The sequence below is a fragment of the Sinocyclocheilus grahami genome, unplaced genomic scaffold (assembly GCF_001515645.1).
Source record: "Sinocyclocheilus grahami isolate Dianchi unplaced genomic scaffold, SAMN03320097.WGS_v1.1 scaffold761.1, whole genome shotgun sequence".
Taxonomy (NCBI): domain Eukaryota; kingdom Metazoa; phylum Chordata; class Actinopteri; order Cypriniformes; family Cyprinidae; genus Sinocyclocheilus; species Sinocyclocheilus grahami.
This window is the reverse complement of record NW_015505940.1, coordinates 71,485-83,596: the sequence shown is the minus strand read 5'-3', so window position 1 is coordinate 83,596 and position 12,112 is coordinate 71,485. Positions and strand designations below refer to the sequence as shown.

Below are 12,112 nucleotides of genomic sequence, written 5' to 3'. Positions count from 1 at the left end.
TTAACCGATAACTATGGCAACAGCAGCGGCGTTGAGGCCCGATGCTCGGAACTCGCAGGGTCACACGACACCCCGCTATTTCTCATTCCAGTCAGGAACGACCCACTTCACACACCACCCTGGGAAAAACGGCCTCTCTAAAACACACACACACACACACATGAAGTCTGAATGCAGACGATACACTCACACACACGAGGCGCTCTCAAAAGAAGACGCAAGCCGCTGAGATCTGCAGAGAGGTTTTCAGCTGTCACTGTCAGGACAGGAGGAGCATGAGATGTATGTTGATAAGGAGGAAGGTAAAACACTCTTCGTTTAGCTGCTTTGGCTTGATCTCTCTCTCTCTCTCTCGCTCTCTCTCCTGTCGTCCCAGAGGGGATGTTCCCGCACAGATAAAAGGTGGACCACGGCGAACCCGTTTAAATGCTTTTCTAAGGAAACACTTTGAAGTTTAAACAGGAAGTGCATGCTTTCGTGCATAACAATGTCATTTACATCATCCCGTCCGAGACGTAAAGAAAAACACGAGAAACATCGACCGGTGAATCTCACGAAACATGTCAGATCTCACTCCAAAAATAAGAAATGATATTCCACGATAATAGAACATTTCAGATTTCAGAAATTTCTGAACTTTTTGCAGTCTGACATTATTTTCGGACATTCACAAATTATCATCACTTTGATGTGACAATATATATCATATATATTTAAAGCAATATATAATATTAAATATTTACATTTAAAAACAAAATCGAAATTTAAAACATTATATAATATGTATTACTGTAATACAAAAGAAATTACAATATTACAGTAAAAAGACTTGAATGAGAATCAACGTGTTGAATAACGATAAATGTAAAGATTTTCAGAATCCACAAGATTTTTTGCATTCTGAAATTATTTTAACGACAATCAAACATTTTCACGCAATCTGTAGTTACTGTAATGCAAAACAATGTATAATATATAGCCTACATATAAAACAATGTTATATAAAAATGTTTCGATTTTTTATTTTAAATGTGTAAAAAAAATAGGTATTTCAATTTAATAATAAAATTTAAATTGAAAACATTGCATATTTATTACTGTAACAAAAAATACAATATTACAACAATTAGAATGAAATCAAAATCAACATTCAAAATAGCGATAAATTTAAAAATTAAGAAAATACCTTTTAGGGTCAATAAGATGTTTTGCATTGACATTATTTTCTTGACAACTAAACATATTTCCAAATAACTTGTAATCTCTAATCGAATCTAATATAATATTAAATAATATATAAAAATACATTTAAAAATTAATTAATGAAAAAAAATTACATATACTGCAATGCAAAAATATAATCAATATTAAATAGATATAACATTTAATATTTAAAAATACATTTAAAAATAAATTAACTATAACATAGTATTTGTACTGTAATATAAAAAAATTACGGTAATTACAATCTAATGAAAATCAACATTCAGAATAATGATACATGCTTAATGTAATACCATAAAACATAAAAATAGGCATTTATTTTTTTAAATGCAAACTATAAGGTGGTGAAATGTCACTTGGACATGTTTTCTTGAGATTGAACCCATAACCTTCAGGCATGCTCTCCAACCAGAGCAAAACACTTTGGAAAAACTTGAACTTGCATTATTTTTTATTCCGGGATCTGAGGAGACATCTGCTCAAGCTTTCTCAGAGAAGACACACAAATCTCTTTCTGAGACCTTGTTTGCAGAAGTTGTGAATTCAGCATTACGGCGGCTCTGAGCTTCAAGACGGAGGTTTAAAGTGACGTACCTGTAGTCTGAGGAATAGTTTGCTGTTTCTCTTCCTAGGTCCACCTGTTTGCCCTCTTTGTTTTTCTTTTGATCCTCCTGTCTCTCTCTCTTTATCTCTAGCTTTCTATTTCCACCACAGAGCCGTGCTAATGGTGTCTGTGAGAGCGACAGACTGAGTGCGTGTGTGTGTGTGTGTGTGTGTGTGTGTGTGTGTGGAGGGAGGGATTGTTTGTGTATTTGCCGAGAGCTGAAAGCCCAGCTGACTCGTGATCACACTCTCATTAATACAAAGTCATTCCAGGGACGAGAGAGAAAGAGAGATGCTGAGAGAGAGCTGTCTGTCAGTCAGACGAGGATAAAAGTATGAAAGGAAACAGAATATATTCTGTCTGCTGCGTGAAATTAAACTCCAGCACCTTTCACTCGATGAAGTTTCCCTCGACACACACTGTAGTAAAGCGAGGCTGAGGTAATGCGTCAGACCAGCCGTATAACATGGTTTCAAACGAGTGGCATCACATAAGAAGATTGTCTGGTGTAAATGCATTTCTTTCAGCTTACTCTGGTACAAATAAATCAAGTCTTCTGTCTGAAAACAGGCCAACAGCAGCACTAACACCTGGCAGCAGTCTCAAACCCATCCACACACACACACACACACACACACGATAGAACTAATCTCAGAACAAGAGATCTACTGACGTCTTACAGCAGTTTGGTTAGTTTAATGTGTTTTCTGCAGGCACACAGCCGATCTTAACCCTGACAGCCTGACATATGAAATTATAGTCGGAAAAAAATATCTATATCTATCTATATATACAGTATATATATATATATATAGTGTTGGAAAGGTTATTTTGGAAATGTAATAGGTTACAGATTACAAGTTACCCTGTTTAAAATGTAATAAGTAGTGGAACTGTTTCAATTACTTTATTAATGTAACTGATTACATTTGATTACTTTTCTAAATTTCTAATGTTTTCAATTGTTAATTATTTTCAAATATGTAAACTAGGCAGGGTAAACCTTACAGTAGCACTCAACACTGATTACTGTCAGACTTTCCAAATCCTTTATCACTTGAATTAAGATTAGAATCATTTCATTTGAAAGCACAGTCACCACAAAATCAGACTTTAACACCTATTTTCACTTTGTGATCATTCTGAGGTTAAATACAGATTTAAAATCCTAACAAGAAATAGTTTAATAGCTATGATACTGTTTTAGAAATCAAATCTTTGCATAGGAAACAGGAAGCACTGGCATCTAACAATGCCTTGAAAAAAAACAGTTCATCTTAAAAAATAAAGCAAATACATAATCCCAAAAACAGATTACAATTGATTACAATCACATTTATTTTGTAATTAAATTATGTAATTTAGTTACATGTAACTAGTTACTTCCCAACACTGTATATATATATATATATATATTATTATTATTATTATTAAATTTTTTTAATGGAACAATTTATTTACCTTTTAGACAAAATTTACAAAACAAATATGCATATTGTTTTATGTTATCATATTTGATACATCGTTCTTTTATGGCTCATGCAGTATGATATAATTAAAAACACGTCAGTTTAATTCATTATTATACATAAAATTAAAATCTAATTTTAAATCAGTATATTATATGTATTACTGTAATACAAAAAATTAAAATATTACAGTAATTAGAGCATAATGAGAATCAACATTCAAAATAACGATAATCTTAAGAATACAGAACATGACTTTTTAGAATTAATGCGATTTTTTTGCATCATGACATTATTTACATGCCAATAAAACATTTCTAAATAATCACTGGAATTGATTACTGGAATGAATAATACACTGGAATGAATTTCTGTAATACAAAAAAAGTATATTACATTGTACATATTAAATTCAATATATCATTTGATATTTTAACTTAAACAGAAATTTAAAACATTATATATTATATAATATTCATCTAAAAAAATATATTTTTTAAATTTATCAAAATTTTTGACAAAAAAGTATGCGTGATATATTTGATATATCCGGCTTTTATGGCTCATATAATCTGAAATATTGAAAGAATGAAGTAAAAACAGCAACATTTTATTCAGAGACTGAAACTGAGCAAAAATATGCAATTTGGTGCAGATGCTGATATTTATATGATGAAATTCTGATGCTTTTAATGTAAATCAATAAGATCTTTATAACAGATATTGACATAAAATGCTATAAATAAAAGTCGTCGCTCTATATCTCCAGTAATCTGTCTCAGTGAGATGAGATTGAAATGATCAGAACATATAATGCAGTGATTGAGAGCTGAAGAAATAAAGACTCCTCAGAAGATGTGAGATGTTCTGGAGGCTTGTGAAGATCATTCCTCCGCTGAGGAACAGTGAAAGTAAAGCTTCTGGAAACAAACGTTCCTCAAAAGATCCTGAGGATCAGATTTGAGACTCTAAAACATGATTGATGGAGAATCAAGTAAAGCTGAGCTGCTTCAGTGCAGTAAGTGTTCAACTGGAGATATTACTGACGTTATTCTGACGCTTACGTGATAAAAATCAGATATGACAGCAAAAAACACGTGAAGCACCAGCTGAAGCTGGACGTTTGTACTAAAAGGCCTTTTACTTGCTTAAAAAGTCTAAATTATCAATCAGATGACAGAAGGCATGAAGTAGATTGTGTGCAACAGGTTTAACAGCAAAGTTTTGATGTTGATCATTTAGTTGAGCAATACAGGCTTTATAGGGTTAAAAGTTGGTGCCCAGATGCAACAAACCCTACATATTGTATAGACAAACACACAGATGTTAATGTTTAGCCAGCATGTGAACACAAAGCTTGTGTTGCTGCCATTGAACCTGACTTATTAGCTAGCCAATTAGACTCCAGCTGTCCAGCTGTAAACACAAAGAGTTAAATGACTCGTTATCAGCCTCGATATTCCCTAACTTCAACAAACGGATCGCAGAAGGACAGAAGGAACGAAACATCTGTAATAAAGTCATCAGTCCAGCTGGAAAATCCATCTGTGATCCTACCAAGAGAGAAGAATCCCTCGTATACACACACACATCCGGCGCATGAAGACAATCCCTTCAGTATGAAATATTAATACCGGCAGTGAGGGACAGAGACGCTCTCAACACCTGCAGAAACACGTCTCTCCTTCATCCTCTCATTTCCTGCGCATGAATAATACACTTCTGTCTGCATCCCTCCATCTCCCTTTCTTTCTTTCCTTCTCTATGTGTTTCTTCACTTCTCTTCTTAGCGAGGAAAGCCCAGAGTGCACGAGGTCACGTGATCTGAATATGGCCTTCTGTTATTTACAAGCAAGCCATCCGTCCATGGGCCCTCAGCAGCCTTTGAGTGCGTCTGATGAAACGACACGAAATCTCCAGTTCATGCCGCTACGTCAGACAGCACGGCCGCTGAATCCTAGAAAACACTTTCTCTCTGCACACATTCACATGCATCAACACAAACTCACTTGCATCACTGAGCAAACTGAGCACATGCTCGTCTGTTTCTGATGATATGAGACACATCAGCATCAGCTGTCTGTCAGGCTTCACTCATACTGTGGACAATAACAAATAAGACCTAGCTGTGCAAAGTTTTTAGAAATGTAATCGTCATGCTTTATCTCGATTTGTGTTGGTTTCTTATGTTTATGAAAAACTTTTACGAGTCAATGCAAAACAAAAGGATGGAAGGAAAAACACTGTAACAATCTAATTTAAAAGTCGTGTTTTTTTTTGTAAATCTAATCTTTCATTTCATATGGTTTTAGAAAGCGTAATGTGAATCTGAATTAAAGATAACGTTCCTCAAAAGATCCTGAGGATCAGATTTGAGACTCTAAAACATGATTGATGGAGAATCAAGTAAAGCTGAGCTGCTTCAGTGCAGTAAGTGTTCAACTGGAGATATTACTGACGTTATTCTGACGCTTACGTGATAAAAATCAGATATGACAGCAAAAAACACGTGAAGCACCAGCTGAAGCTGGACGTTTGTACTAAAAGGCCTTTTACTTGCTTAAAAAGTCTAAATTATCAATCAGATGACAGAAGGCATGAAGTAGATTGTGTGCAACAGGTTTAACAGCAAAGTTTTGATGTTGATCATTTAGTTGAGCAATACAGGCTTTATAGGGTTAAAAGTTGGTGCCCAGATGCAACAAACCCTACATATTGTATAGACAAACACACAGATGTTAATGTTTAGCCAGCATGTGAACACAAAGCTTGTGTTGCTGCCATTGAACCTGACTTATTAGCTAGCCAATTAGACTCCAGCTGTAAAGATTAAAACACAAAGAGTTAAATGACTCGTTATCAGCCTCGATATTCCCTAACTTCAACAAACGGATCGCAGAAGGAAGCGCTAAACGAAACATCTGTAATAAAGTCATCAGTCCAGCTGGAAAATCCATCTGTGATCCTACCAAGAGAGAAGAATCCCTCGTATACACACACACATCCGGCGCATGAAGACAATCCCTTCAGTATGAAATATTAATACCGGCAGTGAGGGACAGAGACGCTCTCAACACCTGCAGAAACACGTCTCTCCTTCATCCTCTCATTTCCTGCGCATGAATAATACACTTCTGTCTGCATCCTTCCATCTCCCTTTCTTTCTTTCCTTCTCTATGTGTTTCTTCACTTCTCTTCTTAGCGAGGAAAGCCCAGAGTGCACGAGGTCACGTGATCTGAATATGGCCTTCTGTTATTTACAAGCAAGCCATCCGTCCATGGGCCCTCAGCAGCCTTTGAGTGCGTCTGATGAAACGACACGAAATCTCCAGTTCATGCCGCTACGTCAGACAGCACGGCCGCTGAATCCTAGAAAACACTTCCATCTCCCTTTCTTTCTTTCCTTCTCTATGTGTTTCTTCACTTCTCTTCTTAGCGAGGAAAGCCCAGAGTGCACGAGGTCACGTGATCTGAATATGGCCTTCTGTTATTTACAAGCAAGCCATCCGTCCATGGGCCCTCAGCAGCCTTTGAGTGCGTCTGATGAAACGACACGAAATCTCCAGTTCATGCCGCTACGTCAGACAGCACGGCCGCTGAATCCTAGAAAACACTTTCTCTCTGCACACATTCACATGCATCAACACAAACTCACTTGCATCACTGAGCAAACTGAGCACATGCTCGTCTGTTTCTGATGATATGAGACACATCAGCATCAGCTGTCTGTCAGGCTTCACTCATACTGTGGACAATAACAAATAAGACCTAGCTGTGCAAAGTTTTTAGAAATGTAATCGTCATGCTTTATCTCGATTTGTGTTGGTTTCTTATGTTTATGAAAAACTTTTACGAGTCAATGCAAAACAAAAGGATGGAAGGAAAAACACTGTAACAATCTAATTTAAAAGTCGTGTTTTTTTTTGTAAATCTAATCTTTCATTTCATATGGTTTTAGAAAGCGTAATGTGAATCTGAATTAAAGATATAATAATTACTGCTTTGACAGCCTAGAGTGGTATTTAAAAAATATATTAAAATGAATTCTCCCTCGCATACTGACTAAAAAAAATCTATTTTTATTCACTTGTGTCAGTGCAAAAGAAAAGGATGAAAAAAATAAACTGTAACAATTTTATTTAATGACTCTAAAAAACAAATAAATATACTGTATATTTAGTTTGGGGGGGGGGGGGCTTGATCCAAACAAATCAAGTCTGAAGGAAGAGCTAAGCAAAACATTTGTAATAAAAGAATATATATGTCAATAATAATATTAATAATAAAAAATATTCCTTTACAAACTGAAAATAGTTTTTTTTTTATGTTTTATATATCATTTTAAATGTATTTTTAACAAAACAAGTCACACTGCTGACTTATTTACAATGTCACACAGTTTACCCACAATGCAACACACACAGCACCAATTTCACTTCAGACTAACACAATAAGCCACTTGAGGCCATGTGTCTATTACCGCGGGTAAGTGATCTTAACCCAGTGACCTTGGTCAAATCACTGTAATGAACAGCCTCAAGTGGCTTAACAGCAGCAACACTAATAAAAGACACTAATGTTCAATAAATATTTATTCATATTAATCTGAACAAAGTAGTATAATTCATTAGTCTAACTATGGACTGCTCACTCTTGGCTATCGAGCATGTGCGTGACAACTTCAAATGCGACTAATCAAATCAGAAATGAGTCTGAACTCTGTTTTGTAAAGTAAATTAATCTACTGTGTGTCTCTCTCTCTCTCCACCAATGCTTGTCTTTCCGTCTCTCGCATGTATTTATGAGTCCATGTTTGTCTTTTTGAGCTCAAAATCTCATTAATGTATTACACGATGGTTTCAGAGCTCAGAACCCGCAGGAACACGAGCTAATAGGTTTGCATAATTCAGTACAATGGTTGTAATGATAAATAAATTGCTTCATTTTCTCGCTGTCTAACATAATTTGCTTTTCATTGTAAACGTGTATGTGTGGTACCTGGTTGATCACGCTGAGGTGCTCTTCTTACAAAGAGCGACTAAAGGAAACAAGTCAGAAAAAGCAGAGGAAATCAAATTAAACTCCAAGCTAAACACACACACATTTACACACCGCTTTGATTCCTCTTGTTGTTAAAAGTAAGTCGGATAATGAAAGGACGGGTAAAACCTTCACAATGAGTTACGCCAAAATCCTCCTCCAAACTTTGAATCTTCATTCAGCCAAAAAACAATCTGCAGGCCATCGAGCGCATCCATGTGATGCCAGATTCTGAATAATTGGGACTTTTGGAAAGAAGTGTGTGTGTGTGTGTGTGTGTGAAAACATGCAACCCAGAGGACATTAAACCCAATAAAACTGATAAAAATACTGTGATGCAAAACCGGTGAAAAGCGCTGCTATACTGCTGAAACCGTACAACGATTCTCTGCACACAGAGGAGATCCTAATATCCCATTACTGAGCGGAGCATCTCAGTATGAAATGTTATTAAACAGAGCTGGATTACACAGCAGACAGCTGTAATCTCTAATCTAACCTCAGCGCTGCCCACATAATCCCCGAGATTACAGACAATAAAAACTTCAATCTCTTTAAACACTGCTTTAAACTTTGAGCACACTTCTCAGAGCTCATTATGAATCGCCTGCATTATTAATCAGAATATATTAGCTCTTATAAATTTAAATACTTAGATGCACACGGATTGTGCATTAATTTCCATGGCAACCCCAAGCCTGACATTGGAACTCAATAACATGATCTTTCCTCCCAAATGAGTTATTTAATGAGGAGGAGGAGGATTTCATTTAATTCGGTTATATATTAGCAAAGTCAACAGAAAGTTGCTCTTTTATTTCATTAAAGCCGTAAGAATATTATTGCTGGAGAATATTCTAGTCTCTCCATTATCAGAGGTTCATCTCCGCTTTCGGAAACACAAATGCATGCGAAACGCTAAAGATGCACGCAATTACGTGCACGCACAAGCATAGTTTATTTTCTCAAATGCATTGATTGAGAAGTCTAGTTTCTTGTCAATAAATGAATCATTAGAGAAATGTATTCAATTGCAACAACATTTTGGCACCACATATATCTACATCTTTTATTCATTAGTACGCGTGCAAGAGATAACGGATGTTTTTAGCCTTCATTTATCAAGTTCACCTTCATCAGTTCATGCTGCGTGAAATATACGGTCATGCCAACCTGTAAAATCAAGAGTCAATGATTCAACAAACTCAATAAAGCACCTTATAGCCACAGACCAACCACCAGCATGACTCAAACGATTAACCCACCCACTTCCTGTCTGCTAAACGCACATACACCACTGCTTATCACAATCAAACGCAGCGGGTCGCCGAGTATCGAACCAACCGCCGATCAATGAGTGCTTACTGGAAAAGGTTTCCCCTTCCTCTTTCTCTCATATATTAAGAAGGGAATCGCAGGGATGATTTGCTTCCTGTCAAATCTATTAAGACGAATAAAGACACATCAGTCATGACAGCCAGAGGAGGATATTAACTAACACTTCTTACTCGGTTTCTAATCTCCTGAATAATAAAACCATGTTACATCATGTAGGAAAGTGGATTATAAACACTCATCATTCTGTAATCGCTGTGTCATCTAAACCGCAACATATTTGCTGAAAATAATCTGGGTCATTTGATATTTCTCTTCCCAGTATAAACAAATATTGGAAAATAAAAATACAAACCGTTCCAGGTGTGATGAAAGCTTGAGAAATACTTTACACCAAAATCAAAAGAAAAAGAAAAAACAACAGAAACGAAAAAGAATTGGATATATAAATGATATATACTGTATATATATCCAATTCTCACTCCAGTAATTAAAAAAGAATAAATATTTGTAGATATTTTAAAATTAAGTATTTAATATTCACATATTTCAATAAAATTTAAATTATATTACATATAATTATTCTAATTTATTTATATGATATTAAATTATATAGACATATTACATTTACTAGTAATATATTATTATATTCATATATATGCACACACACACAGAAATGTTATATATATATATATACTGTATATATATATAAATATAAACAGTAAAGTACATTTGTTGTCATTTTTGGTGAATTTATTTAATTAAAAATAATTAATTTAAATTTTGTGACTGCCCTTAATAATAATAAGATTTTGCAGGAGGGAGGGTGCTTAATTTATAATATGAATAATAGGCTTCATTTTCTTTCTGCGAATCCTAACTTCTTATACATTTATTTTTTCCTTTTTCTTTCAAGAGTGAAACATGATCCAGCATTCCTTTAAGAGACTCAACCAATATCTTAAACGACTTACAGAGAGGAGTTAATAGGTTATTTCAGTTTTTAAATGGCTGGGTTTAAGATGAGAGATGAATTTGATCCACAGAGAGAATGAGTCTGGTCTACCGAGAGAAATATGAGACATTTGTGTAACTTTAATAAAGTTCCTATGGCCTGCTGCTCCGTGCTGCGCGCAGTAATTGCTAGATGAGGCATTCCTGCTTTGCATCCCAGCAGATCGTGTCTATATCTACCCACGCACGGGGAAACAGCGGCCGTCTGGTTACCTGAGCAACGAATTTCCTCCATCCCTCCATTCATCACCCTGCACTGCAGTGTGATCCTCAAACACACAGTTTACACAGCCATCTTCACACGGCACAAAGACACATTCAGGAACTCTCTGTTCTCATATGCGGACTAACACTGCTTGAACAGAAAAGGTAAACGTGTCCCTCTAAATGCATTGTGGGAGATTACTTTGAGTCATGCAAGCAATTTCAATTGTGGACATTGTGTTCCATTTGACTCAAAGTCGTAATTTCCTGTTTTAAAATTATAACGTACTTGGCAAAAGTTTAGAATATTTACATTTTTAATATCTATGAAAGAAGTCTCTTCTGCTCACCAAGGCTGCATTTATTTGATTAAGAATACAGTAAAAATTTTGAAACATTTTTAGAATTTAAAACAACAATTTTCTATTTGAATATATTTGAAATTGTAATTTATTTCTGTGATGCGCAGCTGTATTTTCAGCATCATTCCTCCAGTCTTCAGTGTCACATGATCTTCAGAAATCATCCTAATATGCTGATTTGCTGCTCAAGAAATATTTCTGATTATTATCACTGCTTGAAATTCAACTTTTGTACTCGTTCTGCACCATTTAAGCATGAATATCATGTGGCTTGTGTGTTATCACTTTTCTAAACGACGAGTCTAACCATTTTCACTTGGCGGATAAATGTAAGTGAAAAAAATCTCATACTTGCATGCACCCGAGCCATATCTACAGAGACATGCATGGAGCTTTTTCACTTGTGCCTGCAAGCAATTTGCTTCAGAAAAACATAAGAAGAATCAAGTTACTTTGCCGTGTGGTTTGGTGCCACCAGTGGCACAGAAATTGCTTAGAGCAGCTTTAAGTATAATTGCATGTGTACGTGTTTGTGCGAGTGTGTTTTTGTGTCCGCTTCGATGTTGAAATTCATCACTCTGTACCTGATTGTGTGCGTGTGTCCCGTCTCCAGACTGACAGCTCTACAGTAGCAGCTGACTGCTGCAGATCGCAGTGAGCTTGAGCTCTGGAACACAATCTCCATGTGCTCCCAGAGATCCGGTTCGTTTCTCCATCCCGCCAGCACAGAACATGCGTTTCTCTATATTGCCCTGGAAGAAAACAAAACAATGCGAGACATTTCCAGGTACAAATTAATCTCCCGGACACAACCTACAAGCGTTTTTTTAAAGACAGGTAAGATTGCAGTGGTGAGCGAT

General features: G+C 35.8%; 1 protein-coding gene across 1 annotated transcript in view; it reads right to left on the bottom strand.

Annotated features, from left to right (window-relative positions):
* The window catches only part of ptn (pleiotrophin), a 30,631-nt gene extending 28,620 nt beyond the window's left edge, over positions 1–2,011 (bottom strand). Inside the window, exon 1 of the mRNA XM_016245630.1 lies at positions 1,819–2,011. The gene's annotated coding sequence lies outside the window, so the exon portion shown is untranslated. The remainder of the gene's footprint in view (positions 1–1,818) is intronic.
* Between the last annotated feature and the right edge of the window lie 10,101 nt (positions 2,012–12,112).